The 20,304-nt window shown below is 39.4% G+C and overlaps 1 long non-coding RNA gene across 1 annotated transcript; it reads left to right on the top strand.

Annotated features, from left to right (window-relative positions):
- The first annotated feature begins 362 nt into the window (after positions 1-362).
- Positions 363-9,348, top strand: LOC139939066 (uncharacterized). Its single transcript, XR_011786260.1, has 6 exons — positions 363-1,774; positions 2,223-2,355; positions 3,337-3,457; positions 4,061-4,138; positions 6,088-6,157; positions 7,519-9,348. It is a non-coding gene; the product is annotated as an uncharacterized lncRNA (long non-coding RNA).
- The last annotated feature ends 10,956 nt before the right edge of the window (positions 9,349-20,304 follow it).

Genomic DNA, 20,304 nt, shown 5'->3' with positions numbered 1-20,304 from the left:
ATATTTACTTGGTAACAATTAAAAAATGGTATAAAGTTCATAATTAAAGACCTTTACCATAGTGTGGCTATATTGATTTTTCTCTATTCCAACTCAATGTAACCAAACTGAGGCTGGACGAAATAATAGTCTGGTGCCATGTTTGGGCAATGAATGTTAGCATTCATTACTGTTATTGGAAACAGGGAACATGACCAAGATGGTGACAGTGTGATAAAGGTCTATACTGTCATAACTATAGCAGGCCTGTGATTGTACATGGAAATATAAACTCTCACCCAGATACTGGAGGGCTCGCAGAAGTGTACATTAACACGGTGTACAGCCACAGGCCTGCTACGATCAGCCACCCCCCCCCCCATCCCCCATTGATTAGTGTACGAAAACTTCTTTTAGTTGAATTAATAGTAGCACTCATTCTGCCATATAACCATACAAAGTCAAGGCAAACAAGGCACCCAGTTATCTTTGATTTTTTTTCTTCTGTTTTGGTCGGGTTGGTGTAGTGGTATGTTTCCTTGCCTTCCACCTCTAGGAACCTTGTTGGAATCCCACGTGGGTTTTCTGTCCCTACCTGACTGCCTGGGTTTTCCCTGGAACAATTCTCATATTGTTGTGAAAATCACAAGGCAATGTTTTTAGGAGAGTCGCGCCGTTGTCGTGCTCAAATAATTTCCACCTCATTAAGAATTATTTATGTGAAACTGCTTTAAGGCCAAGTCACACTGCAGCGATATTGAAAACAATAACGATCACAACGCAAAGAGAACGCATTTTATTGGTTGAAATGCTCCATGCAGAATATGCCTACGCTTATTCAGCCAATCGAGGGCGTACATTGTTAACATTCTCGTTTTTTGTTCTCGTTATCTCGGCCTGTGTGACTGGGCCTTTACTCATTTCTCGAAAACTACAGCACCTTATCAAGTAATATTCTAAGGGAAGCTTTCTACCATTGTCATCTTTAATTTGTGTAAGTTAATGTAAACTTGTGGATGTATGTGTTTTGTGTCGCACAAAAAGTAATCCAAACCCTTGAAGCCCCTAAGGTTTTTATCATTCCATGATGATTCCTGATGACGTGCCAACTTTGGCAGAGTGCCTGAGGTTCAGTGAATCAGGATTCTTGAAAGTGATACAAATTGCATGAGAAAGGCCGTCTATGATTACAATGGTCATGTTACACTCATCGAACTTAGCTCCTTAAAGTTAAACTATTAGTAGAAAGTCGTGTCAGTGGCAAAAATAACTTTCTCAGAATCAATGGAAAAAAAATCATGTGTCCCTAACCTTTTACATTAAATGGAAAGACCTGTGTGTTGTGTAATGCAAAGAAAATAATCCAGTACACTTGTTGTTAAGAGAATATGCCCCAATGTTTCTGGCTTGGTTGACTGCAGATTCCAAATCGTTACATGGTGCTATTTGTGGAGTGGATCACTTGGGGGTGACCTGAGGTGCATGCAAGTGTTATCATGGATTAGCTCTTGTCAGGGGCTCACTTGAGTAAGCACCGTGGGGTAGACCCAGGGAAGCTAAACGAACGCACACATAATTCAATCTGTGCATACCTGTAGAACAAAACAATGAGCACTTAGAAACAATACATATGAAGTGTTATATAAATGTTGACTTACTACAATTGGAAAGGCTAGCCCAATTTCTGTCATGGTGTTTTTTCACTTTTTCTTTTCCCTTTTTACATTAGAAAGACGAGGTACCCAGCCCACAGCCTCCACCTTTTCAAGAAAGAAGATTAAAACTAGTTAAAAAGGTATAACGTTAAAACATTGAGCCTGTTTTTGTACTTTGCACAAATATTTTCTTGTGTCTGGCCCTTGTCCACCTAAATCTTAACGATTGTGAATATCTTCAAATGCTATTTTCTCAACTTTGACTGTATTTCTCTGGAAATTTAATTTTATAATCGTTGTCAATTGAACTTATCATCTAATAGGGATAGCTCAGTTGTTAGAGCTAGTACGTTAATCTGGATGTCGCAGGTTCAATTCCAGCTCGGGTCAACTTTTCTTTGTTCAAACACCAAAATGTACCCAGTCAATTTCATGTGTTGTTCATTACTTGAATTTGTTAATCGGCTAGATTCGAGAATGTAACTAAATTATAATTGTAATACTGCACTCTATCTTTGAATCGAGAATCTCTGTGTCATTAAGTATACTTCTGAACCAATTATAACCCCCCTTTTCTATTGGCGACAGGTTCCTAAGGTAACGCCATGGTAGAGGGTACATTGACAGGAAATGCTACATTTCCTCGAGGGGGGTTTGCTTCTGAGCCATCTCCTCTGTAGAGTGACGGCTTTTAAAATGTCAGACAGCTGAAGAGGGTCTGGTGAGTACACGGTGGGAACACCTTATTAGGGGAACTTGCATAATGAAGTAGAAATGCAGTTAAAAATACGCAGAGATTGCGAGATATGGTTTAAAGGAACTGGATACTATTGGTAATTTCTCAAAATAATAAGTTCAAGCATAAAACCATACTTGGTAATGAGTAACGGAGAGCTGTTGATAGTATAAAACATTGTGAGAAACGGCTCATTCTGAAGTAACGTAGTTTTTGAGAAAGAAGTTATTTCTCACTAAAATATTTGTATTTGATTTCAAGGCCTTCAGAGTTAGATTTTGAGGTCTTGAAATCAAGCATCTGAAAGCACACAACTTCGTGTGATAAGGGTGTTTTTTCTTTCATTATTATCTTGAACTTCGACGACTAATTGAGCTCAAATTTTCACAGATTTGTTATTTTATGCATATGTTGAGATACCCCAAGTGAGAAGACTGTTCTTTGACAATTATCAATAGTGTCCAGTGTCTTTAAACAGTGAAAGTTTAATGTTAATTGTGTTTTGTGTCGTACAAAAAGTACCCACATCCTTTAAAGGGAATATGCACAACAACAGGTTTAAAGGAAGTGTACACTTTTGACAATTATGCCACAAATTATGACCTTAAAACCCACTTGGTAAAGACCACTCGAGAGCTGTTGATATTGTAAAAACAATGACCCTCTTTGAAGTAATGTAGTTTTGGCTTTGAGCCGTTTATTTTGTTTAAAAAAGTTATTTATTAATTTGAATAACAGTGCGAGGACCCGGTTCTGTGTGGTTATGGCAGGGGGTTCGTTGCTTGCCGCTGTTAACGGACCGCGCCTCCATGCAGTTTGGTCTGTTAAAAGCGGCTAGCCACTAACCCGGTCATTACCGCACAGTGAAGATCGGGTCCTTGATTCAAACTGATTTTCAATTTGGTTAACCTGGAGAAGTTAAACCAAAGGTTCTAATGTTCTTGTTTAACTTGTTCACATCTGCAGCAGTTCACCATGGAGCCCTGCCCTGGCCCTGCTTTTATCTGAAACTTGACATGCCTGAGATACTCAACTTGTTCACATATTGATCAAAGTCATGCAAGTTCTACTCAGCAGAATCTGACAGGTAATAATAATCAAAATAATAATAATAGTTGTGGCTTCTTATATAGCGCTCACATAATAATAATATCAAAGTCTTATATAGCGCAAGTATCTTCCAAACAAGGTACTCAAGGCGCTGAGCATATACAAACTTTCAGAAAGATAGGTTATTGCGGTGATGAATTCTGAGACCCAATTATTTAGCACCTTATAGGGTTTACAACGCGCTACAGCGCATATAGCAGCCACAGCCAGGAACACTGGGCCGAACCCCTTCTCTTTTCGATAAGTGCACCGGGTTCTTTTACATATCCGCCACTCGGTAACGCTCTAGGCGCTTCAACATGCAGTACTTCCTGCAAGTAGGACTCTGTTTTAAGACCTACTGCTTTTTACTTGGCAGCATGTAATGGTTTACAATGTGCTGTGGCGCAATATGCAGCCAATCAAACTAGGAACACCGGGGCGAACCCCTTTTCTTTTTCGATAAGTGCACTGGGTTCTTTTATGTGTGTTACACAAAGGCTTACATCCCAACTAAATGATAGTTTGCTTATTTTACCTTTACAAGACTAAATCTACAAAATGTCGCTCTAAAACTTTTATCTTTCTTACTCCTGTTCAGGTTGTTCTAGTTTTGATGCACAAAAGAGAGACGCATTTTGGCAGGTTGAGGATGTCTAGTCTCCAGATCACCAATTAGGTATGCAGCAAATTTGAGTTCCTGTTATGGTGCACCACACTAAATAAAGTCACTATGTCAACCTAATCTGATTCTATACAAGTAGTCTTGAAATCAATATAGTAATGAAAGTGGCTTCTCATTTAGCGCTTAAAGCCGTCACTCAGTGAAGCTCAAGGCGCTCAACAAACAGTACTTTCCTGCAAGGTATGTGGGACTATGTTTTGAAATATGAGACACACTCCTTTAGCATAGCACCATGTAATGTTTTACAAGGTGCTGTGGCCCATTATGCAGCCAATCAAACCAGGAACACCGGGACGAACCCCTTCTCTTTGCGATAAGTGCACTGGGTTCTTTTACCTTCATTACACACACGGGATAAACGGCTCTACAAAGCAGCATCTTCTGCTCATAGGCTTTATGAAATTGGCCCTGAAATGTGCTAGGTTAAAAGTCAACAACGACACAACACACTTCCTATGAGCCTAACCTTCTTCTGAAAATGAACAGAGTATAGAGGATGTGACCTGTGACATCACATGTTTACAAAAGAGCCACCGAGCCTGGACTTCCTGCAGGCAGGATTTGTACACAGCCTAATGGAAGAAAACATAAAAATGTTATATTTTATGGAGATTGCACTGTCTATAATAAACTGTTGATATGATGAAAGGGGGCACATCTCAAAACTTGTCCAGTTTTTACTTTCATAGCTCTTGGATTTATGTGGAAATTATGACACAAATTGTCAACTTTCCCATATGACTAGTGCAGTATATTGCCTGCCAAAAAAGCTAAAGAATGTACAAGCTCACACTTATTTAAACAAAGGTCACATGGTCTATACTGTTTGAAACGTCGGGACCAAACCGGCTCTTCTCGGAGACAACACGCAAACAAAGAAGATGTACACATGGTTGTATCTGCAAGTTTCCTATTTATTTATAGTTTCTTCCATTCTTTGGTTCACAGAAAAGTTGTGGGTTAGGAATTTGTCATGAGTCTTGGCAGATGATTCACCATCATGATGGTGACTGATAGTGACTGATGCATCAGTCACTATTTAGTGGTGCACCTTAATACTATCTGACTGTATATTGACTGTTAGTCAATTATAGACCTTGAGGTCAACAAACTTTCACATCCTCTGTGTACTTGTCCCTGTTACTAACAAAGTTATGTTAGAGAGATATAATTAGCTGTTGCAAACCGCTTACCAACCAAAATGACCTATGGTATATGCAAAAAATAGTTAATGGCCGGACAATTTGAACCTACATGTGTAGCCATAGAGTTATATATAAGAACTAGAGGTCGCACTGATGATGCTTCTTGCACAAACGCGACGGGACCGCAAGGAGACACGCGCGCCATGTGTACGCGCGTTGAATATGAAGTACACGTTGGAGTTTGTGTTTATTGAGCGCTATACACGATGCTGTTGTGTCAACTTACAAAATGGCCGCACAAACACACGCTGTGCGATGCCTGTTTTGTCAACTTAGAAACTGGCCGCCTGCGCGCATGCCGGGTTGTGTATATAGGCCAGTGCGCCCTCTAGCTCTTATGTATAACTCTATGGAACCTAGCAGAGTCTTTCTCAAAGGCTAAAGAAGTTCTTTGAGAAAGACTGCACCATATGTCAGGCCATCAACTATTTTTTTTCATTTATACTATAGGTCATTTTGGTTGGTAAGCGGTTTGCAAAACTAATTCTATTTTCTCTAACATAACTTTGTGAGTAATTGGGACAAGTACATGGACAAGTACGTAAGTTGCGACAAACTATATCAAGTACCCACACGGCGACTCAGGAAAATGGCTCTTTAACCAAAATTGTTTATGAGATCTTTTGGAACAGAGGTGAAAGGCAGGGAAAGAAACCACTGAGCCAACCTGATCCAATTGGAAGTTTTAAAATTTAATCATATATTAACTGTGTACGTTCTGTTTCTTAATTATTGTAGAGGAGGACTCATTGCCAGCAGGACCATAAAGATTCTGAGATTGAAGATGCACAACCCATGCTCAAAAATGGTAAGATATTTTTGTTCCTTTCTAGGGATGGCATTTGAACTTTTAAAGGCACTGGACACTATTGGTATTACTCAAAGTATTATTCAGCAGAAAAACTTGCTTGGTAATGAGCAATGGAGAGCTGTTGATATCGTAAAACAGTGTGAGAAACGGCTCCCTCTGAAGTAACAGAGTTCTGGGGAAAGTGGTAATTTCTCACTCAAATAATAAAGTACTTCAGGCCTGAAGCCTTTTATTATGCATCTGAAAGCACACAAATTGGTGCAACAAGGGTGTTTTTTCTGTTATTCTCTTGCAAATTTCGATGGCCCATTGAGTAAAGATTTCCACAGATTTGTTATTTTATGCTTATGTTGGGATACAACAAGTGAGATTACTGGTCTTTGACAACTACCAAAGGTGTCCAGTGCATTTAAGCCTCATCTACATGTATTTTGGTATAAGAACATATGGTAAATCTTTGTTGGAACAAAATAGTTAAAGCCCATGAATAAAAAAAGCTTACAAACGGAATATTTGGTATGGTGTCTAATCAACATAAATCAACCATGGTGTATAAAGCGCAATATAAAAACCAATTTTAATTATTATTATTGGATAAAAAATAAATAAAAAAATGGTCCACAGTGGGATTTGAACCCAGGACCCCTGATTCTCTGGGCAGATGCACTACCAACTGAGCTATGAGACTCAGCATGACATTTGTTCAGCAGGGACTAAAACCCAATCATCATGCAAGGGTCTGGTCTTAAACAGAATATTCCAACCGGGTCCATAGAGGTGAAAGACAGGGAAAGAAGCCAGTAATAACCATAGCAGTGAAAAAATCACACTGGGGATGATAAAAAGAAAAAAATAATTACAACCCTCCATGGGAATTGAACCCAGGACTCTTCACATACTGAGCAGATGCTCTACCTACTGAGCTAAGAGGCACAGTGGGTTAAACCTACAGGTTTTCCCTTAGAACCAATTTTGCTATCGGTGTTGCATTGATACACAACTGGGCAAAGTAACAAATTAAAGTTACATTATTGTATAACCTCCAAGGTTCGCGCGGGGGGAGGGGGGGGGGATGCGGTGATGGGGTTAAAAATGACACTATCATCGCTGCCCCATGACAGAGATTTTATATTTTGTACGCCCCTCTGGAGACATCTTTTGTTCTTTCATCTGTCAATGTAGTTAAGAGCTCTCATTCCTATTTCTAACCGTTCCCCTTACCCTATTATTTACATGAAGGGATTGTCATAACATAGGGGCGTCGGAATATGGTATACACGTGTACAGTGCTTTAAAAATATATTAGCTAAAATAGGTTGACTTTAATGAGTTATATTTTTCAATCCTTATTAATGCAGGGCCGCCATTGAGTTTCTAGTCACCTTCAGTTCATCGTAACCTTCTGCCTGGGCACGGAGAGAAACTGAGATGTCGTCTTTTAGTTGACGTAAGCTCCCTTTAGATTTCCAAAACGGTTTCCTCGCTTTCCCCACTTAAAGGCACTGGACATGTTCGGTATTTGTGAAAACGAGTATTCTCACTTGGTGTATCCCAACACATGTGTTAAGATGGTAACAACTTCTTAAACTAGAGCCTATAGTTGAGCTTTCTTCAAGACGATACGAGAATAGTGACTTACATGTGGGCGGCCATGTTATAAGTTGGTGCATGATGGGAAATGAACTTGAGTCAGTAATGGCACACTGCTACAATTTATGCATGACTTAAAAGTCTATGAAAATTTTGACTCAATTGGTCATCGAAGTTGCAAGAGAATAATGAAAGAAAAAACACCCTTGTAGCACAAATTTTCGGCTTTCAGATACCTAATAAAAGACTTCAGGCCCAAGTCTTTTAACATTTGGCTTAGAAATTACCTCTTTCTCAAAAACCAGAGTGAGAGGTTTCTCACAATATTTCATACCATAAACAGCTATCCATTGTTCATAAGTTTTTTATGCTATAACTGTTTTGAGTAATTGTCAGAAGTGTCCAGTGCCTTTAGGATTCCATTACTATTATCGTCCAACATGCATTGCGTAGTTGCAAGAGAGTACAGCCAACTTCTTATGGACCTTATGCATTGACGTCATCAAACCGCCATTTTAGAAGTAAAGCAAAAAAAACTAGGTACGTGCTTTTTTTGCTTACGCAGCGCACATAATAATAATAACAAGTTCTTATATAGCGCATTTCACAATAAACCGTATCAATGCGCTTTACATTAGTCCCCTGGTCATTGGGCCAATAAACATCCCTTTAATCTTTCTCAGCTTCCATTAGGGAGTATACAGCCCCGAGCTGCCGTGGCGCTTCGAAAGCTTTTCATTCACAATATCAACATAATGGGTCAGAGGCGACCTTTGTTTGACCTCAAGCCGAGGGTGCCCTACTCAATGACGTCAAGTGCATAAGGTCTATTGTCATCAGAGTATACAGCATAAGAGACAAATCATCATCGTTCTTTGGAACAGTAAAGCATCAATACAGAGCAATACTCTGTATTAATTTGGAACATTGAAGAAATTTATCTATCTAACTATCTAAAGTAATTCCCGTCGCTAATTTTTAATAAACATGCCTCATGCATTTGTTTTGATATCTATAGAGTATTTAAAAAGTTAACACAACAAAGGGGAATCAGGTAGTAAGATGAGGGTTAGGGTTAAGCTTGAATCGGGTCAGTGTTAGGGGTCATACAGGGTTAGTGTTAGGATAGCGTTAGGATTAGGTTAGAATTGGGGTTAGGGTTACGATTAGGGTCAAGGTTTAGGGTTAAGTTTAAAGCGGGGTCAGGGTTTTGGTTACATACGTGATTAATGTCATGGATAGTATTAGAGAAAGTTTGAAATTAGGGTTAGTTTATTTAAGTGGAATGGAGCTTTAAGGAACGAAGGATAATTACCAGCGCGGCTCTTTTTGTTATTGTTATAATGGTGAAGGGTTATATTACTAGTTTATACTTCCGATATTAGTAAAATCCGGGGTTCTGAGTGCTTGCCATGATATCGATCCGTCTTCACTGTTTCTTTGCTACATTTAATATCTTAGAATCATGGCAGGCAAGTTCAGACCCTATTGAACGTGTTATGGGTAAATTAATTGTTGACAGACTGTACAAGTCTCTTTGTTCATTATTGCACGTTACCTGTGAATAACTTGAAGTTGAAGTGATTGGTAAATAAAACATGAACATTCAACTGAATCTACTTGTTCTAAACGTACTTTTTATAATGTGTTTAATATAAATTTGTTTCTTCTATTGTAAAATTGTTATTGTTGTACGGAATCGATTGATCGGATGCAAAATACAAAATAACCGGTGTCATCAAACATTATTGCCTGTAAAAAAAGCAGCTTCCAAATTGTTTTTAAATTAAATATGGTAAAACTATAAAAAAAAACATTTCTAACACACTCTTCAAAATATATTAAACACATAAACTAAATCCAAATCGGCTTCTTTAAGTCAGACACAAGTACACACACACAAAATTGTAAAAATAAAATCGCAAAAATCGCAATAAGTCGCAAAAAATCGCAAAAAAATCACAAAAACGTCACCACAAGAAGGCAGCATTCATTTTTAAACCCTGAGAAAACATTTTAAATTTGTGAAAATAATAAATCTCTAGAGGGCGACATACATGCGCAGGTTCATTTATGCGGTTTCTTTTAGCCAGAAACATAAACACACACAAAATTGCAAAAATTGTGAAAAACGCAAAAAATCGCAAACACGTCATCACAAGAGGGCACCATTCAATTTTAACGATCAGTCACGTGACCATACGAAACCAGCTAAAAAAACAACCTGAAAAAAACACTTTAAATTTGTGAAAATAATAAATCTCTAGAGGCAACATATATGCGCAGGTTCATTTATGCGGTTTCTTTTAGCTAGACACACAAACACACACAAAATTGAAAAAATCGCAAAAATCACAAAAAATCGCAAAAACGTCATCCCAAGAAGGCAGTATTCATTTTTAAAGATCAGTCATGTGACTATACTGAACCAGCTAAAAAAACAACCTGAGAAAACATTTTAAAATTTGTGAAAATAATAAATCTCTAGAGGGCGACATATATGCGCAGGTTCTTTTATGCGGTTTCTTTAAGCCAGACGCTTAAACACACACAAAATTGAAAAAATTGAAAAAAATCGCAAAACATCGCAAAAACATCATCACAAGAAGGCAGCAGTCATTTTTAAAGATCAGTCACGTGACCATGTTACATCATCTAAAAAAACAACCTAAGAAACATTTTAAATTTGTGAAAACAGTAAGTCTCTAGAGCGTGAAATTTATGCGCAGGTTCATTTATGCGGTTTCTTTTAGCCAGTCATATAAACACGCACAAAATTGCAAAAATCGCGAAAATCGTGAAAATCGCAAAAATCGCAAATACGTCATCACAAGAGGGCACCATTCAATTTTAAACATCAGTCTCATGTGACCATACTAAACCAGTTAAAAAAAACAACCTCAGAAAACATTTTAAATTTGTGAGAATAATAAAGCTCTAGAGGGCGACATATATGCGTAGTTCATTTAGGCGGTTTCATTTAGCCAGACACACAAACAAAATTTTAAAAAATCGCAAAAATCGCAAAAAACGCCATCGCAAGAGGGCAGCATTAATTTTGAGAAATTAGTTCGGTGTGACAGTACTTCATCAGCTAATATCCACTTCCCATAAAAGCTTTGACTAAAAAAATAAATAAGAGCCTATTAGACATCATCTCGATGCGCAAACAGTAGTGCCTGATTTTAGCCTATAGGGGGAAAAATACGCGCGACTTATTCCTTAGTATTTAATTTTGTTCCAAAAAGCCTGAATTTTGAAAAACGCAAAAATTTCCTAGATGCCAGTGTTAAATTTTAAATTTTGCTGATTAAATTAACATCCTTAAAATCCAACTGGCAGAGTTAACATGGTGGCTCTAGAATTTATTTTATCCAAAAGGTACTTAATTACAAATTTATCCCACCTATAAAAAAAGCCGGGAAAAATATTTAATTTAAAGCGTCCTCATCACTTCGCGAAAAAAATACAGCACACCTTCGATCCAACAAGCATACCCCAAAACCACCACTTCAAAATATATTAAACTTATCTCGTGCGACATTACCACCATCAAGATGGCTACTAGTACGTCTCCCGTACCCTTACGCTAAGCCTTCACCATAACCACTTCAAGGGACTCGCTAACGGACTGTCCAACAACCCCAACCCTGCCAGGCATCCAGCCCTGACCCTAACCCCAAGTCTCCAAGTCCAACACCACTGCCAGCCATCCAGTCCTCCAAGACCCCAACCCTAACCCTCAGATCAGTCAGTGACTGCCATCCAACCCTCCAGCCCCTCAGAAGCCCAACTCCAGCGACTGCCTTATAGCTCTCCAGTCCCCTCAGCAGCCCAGCTCTACTGACTGCCTTTTAGCACTCCACCCCCTCAGCCCCAAGAAATCTGAGCCAGCAAGGCCCTTGGTCAACCCTCAGATCAGCTAGAAATCCAAGGCTTGAGCCAGGCAAAACTTTTGGTGAGAAATTTGTGAAAAATTTTCTAAGTCCAAATGCGGTAAATTCATCACTCCAAAAACCGTTAGATTTTCATAACAGCTCGTAGCACAGCGGTGAAGGCCAGAGACTACGGAGCGGAAGGTCCCCGGTTCAAGCCCTACCCATTTTTACTAGAATTTAAAAAAATTCTTTATTTTAATGGTAAAAGGGTCCTGGAGAGGATTTGAACCCACCCGGCTCACAGCCCCAGGATTCTGGGGGCTGTGAGCTAGCCCGCTGCGCTACGGCGGCTCTTGAAAAAATTTGCTCGGAACTAATATTTAAACCTTAGGATGGGGGGGTCAAAAAAAATAAAAAATTTAAATGAGATGAGACCTATGAACTTTGACATCACCAGAAAAGCAAATGAGAGAAAAAGAGAATTTGAAGACATGCAATACTTTAAAGAGGATCTTTATTTCACCAATGGTTAATACAGATAACAGTAATTACAAGTAAAGAAAATACAAGTACTTGTGGGTAAATTTAGGCATTTCAACATGAATTTAAAACAAAGTAGAATTAGACGTTTATCTTAAATTAAGACACTAAAAAATGATGTGAAATACGCATTTTTCTGAACTTCTTTCAATAAAATTTTAACAACCACATAGGGCCTACAGTTACGTACAATTTGTTCAAAAATTACGTTACTTTAGAGGGAGCCATTTTTCACCATGTTTTAAACTATCAACAAGCTCTCCATTGCTCGTTACCAAGTAAGATTTTATGCTAACAATTATTTTGGGCAATTACCAACAGTGTCCAGAGCCTTTCAGTAATTTTTAATTGAAATTGTAAACATTTAATACATCAATTTAACCTAAGTTCGCTTTTAAAACTGTCATGCGAGGGCGCTGTTTATTAACTCCCTGCGTAAAAACTGACTGATGCCATATCTTATGATCAACTATACATTTTTAATTCAATTTAGAATGAACTTGAAAGCGAGGCTCTGTGGTTTACATTACTATTACGTTAACGGTTTCATTTAAAACATTACTAGTATTTTAAGCAGTGGCACCTAACTGTATCATGCAATGCTACAATAGTCAACCATCACTTTTAACAGCGCACACCAAATCGCATCAAAGTCGCCAACAAACTTATAAGGCAACACTGATATAAGGCTTTTTAAAAATGTTGTATATTATAACGAACTAAAATGAATTTATTTATTTAAATTACTTCAAATAACCCTGCTTAATTTAATGAACTGACACCAAATAAGGTATGGCAAGTATAATTTTCATAAGTAATAATTGTTACTATAAGTTAATAATAGTATTACTACCCCTTTCCCAATAAAAGTAAATAAGTAATAAAGTTACATAATATATTTCCTCGCCTAACTACAAGAATAATAGAACCCCCCCCCCCCCCTCCAAGAATGAGATAAATAAATACAATCTACAAGTAATGAAATCAATCAATCATCAAAAAAATATATTTATAGCTAGACCAAAGTTAGCACTTATTTATTATTATGTCATCATATAATAAGCATTTAAAGGGCCAAAGTAACATAATAGAAAATCAAATAGTTTTATCGCATACCAAAATGCATCTATTGTTGGGTTAGTATAATAGTTTCCTTCCCTTAACATTAAGAACAACATAAGTAACATTAATTTCCATTATCCCCCAAGTTATTCATCTGTTTTTTGTTTAGTATAATAGTCCCCTTACCTAAACTTTAGGAACTAACTAATTAAATTTCATAGGTATTATCCCCCCATGCAAATTTAACATCTATTTATCTAACGTTAACTTTAACCCCTAAGCCTATGTAACATCTAACTAAGAAAATATAATCATGGAAATCAAACAGTTTTAACCCAAACCCAAATTTATGCATCTGTTGTTGGGTTAGTACATAATAGTTCCCTTACCTAAACTTAGGAACAACATAATTAAAGTTAATTCCCATTATCCCCCATGCAAATTAAACATCTATTTACCTAACCTCAACTCTACCCCTAAGCCTATGTAACATCTAACCAAGAAAGTATAATCATGGAAATCAAATAGTTTTAACCCAAACCCAAATTATTCATCTGTTTTTGGTTTGGTATAATAGTCCCCTTACCTTAACTTTAGGAACAAACTAATTAAATTTAATAGTCATTATCCCCCATGCAAATTTAACATCTATTTACCTAACCTCAACTCTACCCCTAATCCCATGTGACATCTAACTAAGAAAAAATAATCATAGAAATCAAATAGTTTTAACCCAAACCCAAACCCAAATTATAATATATAATTAATAGTTTCCTTACCTAAACTCAGAAACAACCTAATAAAAGTGAATATTATTTATCCCAAATACAAGTTTAACATCTATTTACCCAAGCTTACGCTAACCCCAACTTTAACCCCGCATTGCTAACCCCTAGGCCTATGTAACATCTAACCAAGGAAACAGAATGAAACAAATAATTGTAATGATTTAGTAAGAACTAATACTAATGTTGTTTATTTTAAGTTTCCTACAATGCATTCAACGAGATAAAGAATGCCAGAGCCACCCCCACCAATAAAAACAAATAAATAATTAAGTAAATAAATAAATAAATAAATACAAAACCTAACTTAATTTTTATCAATTTAAGTTATAAACATAACATTTGGCAGATCGCAAGCAGCGCACAATTGTTGTATGCAATAATTTGATTAATTTTGAAAGCCTCTTTCTTGATGGCAATGCATGATACAGTTTTGTTGTCTAAAGAGAAATATATCCATTACCTTATAAATATATTAAAATTAAACTAAAGGACGTAGCATGAACAGGACAAAAGTTATCAAAACAAATTGATTAAAATTACAAGAAATTATGTTTGTTTAACAGTATACAACATTTGGCAAATTCATAGCAAAATCTTTATATACAATAAATCATTACTAAAAGACATTTATGTATAAATAAACCTACTCTGGAGGGGAGAGGTTATCAGCAATTCACCCTCAGCCAAGATTCTCAGCATCTGGCTCCTACAGTTAAAAATGTTTGACCATTATTTTTACCATTTTTAAAACCAGTTTTGGGTTCATCAAGGTATAAATGACACTCAATATACTTAATAATCAACCAACAATCAAGCAAAAAACCAGCATGGAGAGGGCTCACGACAGGGAAATAACTGCACAACCATGGGCTCATGGCAGTGAAAGAACTGAAGAGCCAAGGGCTCATGACAGTGATAGAACTGTAGAGCCAAGGGCTCATGACAGTGATAGAACTGAAGAGCCAAGGGCTCATGACAGTGATAGAACTGCAGAGCCAAGGGCTCATAACAGTGATAGAACTGTAGAGCCAAGGGCTCATGACAGTGATAGAACTGCAGAGCCAAGGGCTCATGACAGTGAAAGAACTGTAGAGCCAAGGGCTCATGGCAGTGAAAGAACTGAAGAGCCAAGGGCTCAAGACAGTGATAGAACTGTAGAGCCAAGGGCTCATGACAGTGATAGAACTGAAGAGCCAAGGGCTCATGACAGTGATAGAACTGCAGAGCCAAGGGCTCATGACAGTGATAGAACTGAAGAGCCAAGGGCTCATGACAGTGAAAGAACTGCAGAGCCAAGGGCTCATGACAGTGATAGAACTGCAGAGCCAAGGGCTCATGACAGTGATAGAACTGCAGAGCCAAGGGCTCAAGACAGTGATAGAACTGTAGAGCCAAGGGCTCATGACAGTGATAGAACTGTAGAGCCAAGGGCTCATGGCAGTGAAAGAACTGAAGAGCCAAGGGCTCAAGACAGTGATAGAACTGTAGAGCCAAGGGCTCATGACAGTGATAGAACTGTAGAGCCAAGGGCTCATGGCAGTGAAAGAACTGAAGAGCCAAGGGCTCAAGACAGTGATAGAACTGTAGAGCCAAGGGCTCATGACAGTGATAGAACTGCAGAGCCAAGGGCTCATAACTGTAAAAGAACTGCAGAGCCAAGGGCTCATGACAGTGATAGAACTGAAGAGCCAAGGGCTCAAGACAGTGATAGAACTGTAGAGCCAAGGGCTCATGACAGTGATAGAACTGCAGAGCCAAGGGCTCATAACTGTGAAAGAACTGAAGAGCCAAGGGCTCAAGACAGTGATAGAACTGTAGAGCCAAGGGCTCATGACAGTGATAGAACTGCAGAGCCAAGGGCTCATAACTGTAAAAGAACTGTAGAGCCAAGGGCTCAAGACAGTGATAGAACTGTAGAGCCAAGGGCTCATGGCAGTGAAAGAACTGAAGAGCCAAGGGCTCAAGACAGTGATAGAACTGTAGAGCCAAGGGCTCATGACAGTGATAGAACTGCAGAGCCAAGGGCTCATAACTGTGAAAGAACTGAAGAGCCAAGGGCTCAAGACAGTGATAGAACTGTAGAGCCAAGGGCTCATGACAGTGATAGAACTGCAGAGCCAAGGGCTCATAACTGTAAAAGAACTGTAGAGCCAAGGGCTCATGACAGTGATAGAACTTCAGAGCCAAGGGGTCACAACAGTGATAGAACTGTAGAGCCAAGGGATCATGACAGTGAAAGAACTGCAGAGCCAAGGGCTCATAACTGTAAAAGAACTGCAGAGCCAAGGGCTCATGACAGTGATAGAACTGCAGAGCTGAGGGCTCATGACAGTGAAAAAACTGCAGAGCCAAGGGCTCATAACAGTGATAGAACTGTAGAGCCAAGGGCTCATGACAGTGATAGAACTGTAGAGCCAAGGGCTCATGACAGTGAAAGAACTGTAGAGCCAAGGGCTCATGACAGTGATAGAACTGTAGAGCCGAGGGCTCATAACAGTGATAGAACTGTAGAGCCAAGGGCTCATGACAGTGATAGAACTGTAGAGCCAAGGGCTCATGACAGTGAAAGAACTGCAGAGCCAAGGGCTCATGACAGTGATAGAACTGCAGAGCCAAGGGCTCAAGACAGTGATAGAACTGAAGAGCCAAGGGCTCATGACAGTGATAGAACTGTAGAGCCAAGGGCTCATAACAGTGATAGAACTGTAGAGCCAAGGGCTCATGACAGTGATAGAACTGCAGAGCCAAGGGCTCATAACTGTAAAAGAACTGCAGAGCCAAGGGCTCATAACTGTAAAAGAACTGCAGAGCCAAGGGCTCATGACAGTGATAGAACTGCAGAGCCAAGGGCTAATAACAGTGAAAGAACTGAAGAGCCGAGGGCTAATGACAGTGATAGAACTAGGAATGAGGGCTCACGTCAGTGAAAGAACTGAAGAGCCAAGGGGTCATGACAGTGAAAGAACTGTAGAGCCAAGGGCTCATGACAGTGAAAGAACTGTAGAGCCGAGGGCTCATGAAAATGAAAGAACTGCAGAGCCGAGGGCTCATGGCAGTGATGGAACTGTAGAGCCAAGGGCTCATGACAATGAAAGAACTGCAGAGCCAAGGGCTCATGGCAGTGATAGAACAGTAGAGCCAAAGGCTCATGCCAGTGAAAGAACTGAAGAGCCGAGGGCTCATGACAGTGAAAGAACTGCAGAGCCAAGGGCTCATGGCAGTGAATTACTGAAGGGCCAAGGGCTCATGACAGTGATACATCTGCAGAGCCAAATACTCACGCCAGTGATAGAACTGTAGAGCCAAGGGCTCATGACAGTGATAGAACTGTAAAGCCAAGGGCTCATGACAGTGATAGAACTGCAGAGCCAAGGGCTAATAACAGTGAAAGAACTGAAGAGCCGAGGGCTAATGACAGTGATAGAACTAGGAATGAGGGCTCACGTCAGTGAAAGAACTGAAGAGCCAAGGGGTCATGACAGTGAAAGAACTGTAGAGCCAAGGGCTCATGACAGTGAAAGAACTGTAGAGCCAAGGGCTCATGACAGTGATAGAACTGCAGAGTCCAGGGCTCATGACAGTAAAAGAACTGAAGAGCAGAGGGCTAACGGCAGTGATAGAACTGCAGAGCCAAGGGCTCACGACAGTGATAGAACTGAAGAGCCCAGGGCTCATGACAGTGAAAGAACTGAAGAGCCAAGGGCTCATGACAATGATAGAACTGCAGAGCCCAGGGCTCATGACAGTGAAAGAACTGAAGAGCCAAGGGCTCATGACAGTGAAAGAACTGAAGAGCCAAGGGCTCATGACAGTGATAGAACTGCAGAGCCCAGGGCTCATGACAGTGAAAGAACTGAAGAGCCAAGGGCTAATAACAGTGAAAGAACTGAAGAGCCAAAGTTCATGACAGTGATAGAACTGCAGAGGCGTGGGCTCATGACAGTGAAAGAAATGAAGAGCCAAGGGCTCATGACAGTGATAGAACTGCAGAGCTGAGGGCTCATGACAGTGATAGAACTGCAGAGCTAAGGGCTCATGACAGTGATAGAACTGCAGAGCTAAGGGCTCATGACAGTGATAGAACTGCAGAGCTAAGGGCTCATGACAGTGATAGAACTGCAGAGCTGAGGGCTCATGACAGTGATAGAACTGCAGAGCTAAGGGCTCATGACATTGATAGAACTGAAGAGCCGTGGGCTCATGACAGTAAAAGAACTGTAGAGCCGAGGGCTCATGACAGTGAAAGAACTGCAGAGACGAGGGCTCATGACAGTGAAATAACTAAAGAGCGGAGGGCTCATGACAGTGAAAGAACTGAAGAGCCAAGGGCTCACGACAGTGATAGAACTTCAGAGCCGAGGGCTTACAACAGTGATAGAACTGCAGAGCGGAGGGCTCATGACAGTGATAGAACTGAAGAGCAGAGTGCTCACGACAGTGAAAGAACTGCAAATAAATATATTTGGTTTAGTAAAATTTGCTCCTTTTCTGTAACAGTTTGTAATGTTACGTTTCATATCCGATGACAATAAACCAACCTCAAAATGAAAACAACACACTAATTCACATGGTGTGAATAGAACATGTGAATATCACGCTTAAATTTAACACTAAGAATATTATATCAAGTAAACTTTTGTAATGGATAACTATTGTTAATTTTCAGTCAGTCCAAACCTGTGAACAGCTGATTGAAAGTAGAAGTACCCAGTTGTTTCTAGAGGGGAGAGGTTACCAGCACTTCACCCTCAGCCAAGATCCTCAGCATCTGGCTGTGAAATTAAATCCAATAATCTTCAGTTTTAACACCCAATAAAAACGAGACAAGTTCTATTTGACCATTTGAGGGGAGAGGTTACTAGCTCTGCACCCTCAGCCAAGATCCTCAGCATACGGCTTTGAAAATAAACAAATAAACTGGAGTTTTAAGATTCAATGAAAAAAATAACCCAGAAGTTCTTATTGAACATTTGAGGGGAGAGGTTACAAGCACTTCACCCTCAGCCAAGATCCTCAGCATCTGGCTCCTGCAGTTAATGATGCATTTATAAGCAGCTTACCTTTTTAAACCAGTATTTTGATAACGGCAAACTGTTCATAACACTCCATTATATCTTTATCAAATTAACAACAATCAAGACTTGAGGTTTAAACAGAGAGAGGGGAGAGGTTACCAGCACATCACCCTCAGCCAAGATCCTCAGCATCTGGCTCCTATAGTTAATGATGCATTCATAAGCGGTTTTTTAACACAAATATTTGACAATTTATGAACGAAAATTATGAATGACACTCAACATTTGTTTCAAATAAACTATATTCGATACTTATACCGTTGGAGGGGAGAGGTTTCTAGCACTTCACCCTCAGCCAAGATCCTCAGCATCTGGCTTTATTCCTATCAATATACTGGGCATGTCAAACATTACATGTAATATAGAATAGCGAGTTTGATTGGTTTAACAGACACAACTTGTTTCTCCTGCCCTAAGAGGGGAGAGGTTACCAGCACATCACCCTCGGCCAAGATCCTCAGCATCTGGCTCATGTGGTTATAGTGACACATTTATAAATGCATTTATCAGAATTCGAACAACCATAATCAAGATATGAGATTTATACAGATGAGGGGAGAGGTTACCAGCACATCACCCTCAGCCAAGATCCTCAGCATCTGGCTTGGCCTAGAGTTTATAAAAAATATGGATTTTCATAATAATTTTAACAGAAACAAATTTCTCCAAAGAATTTTAAGACAAAGAAAAATATTCCCTTAAATGGTTCGCAATTAAAGTAAAGAGGGGAGAGGTTACCAGCACATCACCCTCAGCCAAGATCCTCAGCATCTGGCTCATGCAGTCCTTCACAAATATTACGCAAAACCCTGAGTGAGTACGCAGAACTTTCCTAACAGTAAAAAGAGATTTCAAAGTGTCCCTGCAAACATTTCATTCACAAAGCTCGATACAAAGCTTCAGGTTCTGTACTGCTCTACAGGAAGATGAGGTCCATCAATTAAACATTGAAGGGATTCCTAGGCGTGTCATGGCCGAGTAGTTAAGAGCACCGAATTCGAGTTCTGGAGTTTCTGATCAGCAGAGTGTGGGTTCGAATCCCAGTTGTGACACTTGTGTTAAGCTAAACACTTAACCATTGCTTCGTCATTCGTATGGGATGTAAAGCCGTTGGTCCCATGTGTTGTGTGTTGCACGTAAAAGAACCCAGTGCACTTGCAGTAAAGAGAAGGGGCTGCCCTGGTGTTCCTTGTTTGATTGGCAGTATACTG

This window comes from Asterias amurensis, chromosome 6 (assembly GCF_032118995.1).
Source record: "Asterias amurensis chromosome 6, ASM3211899v1".
NCBI classification, from domain to species: Eukaryota; Metazoa; Echinodermata; class Asteroidea; order Forcipulatida; family Asteriidae; genus Asterias; species Asterias amurensis.
Note: the sequence above shows the minus strand (reverse complement) of the source record. Positions and strands in the feature narration are given on the sequence as shown.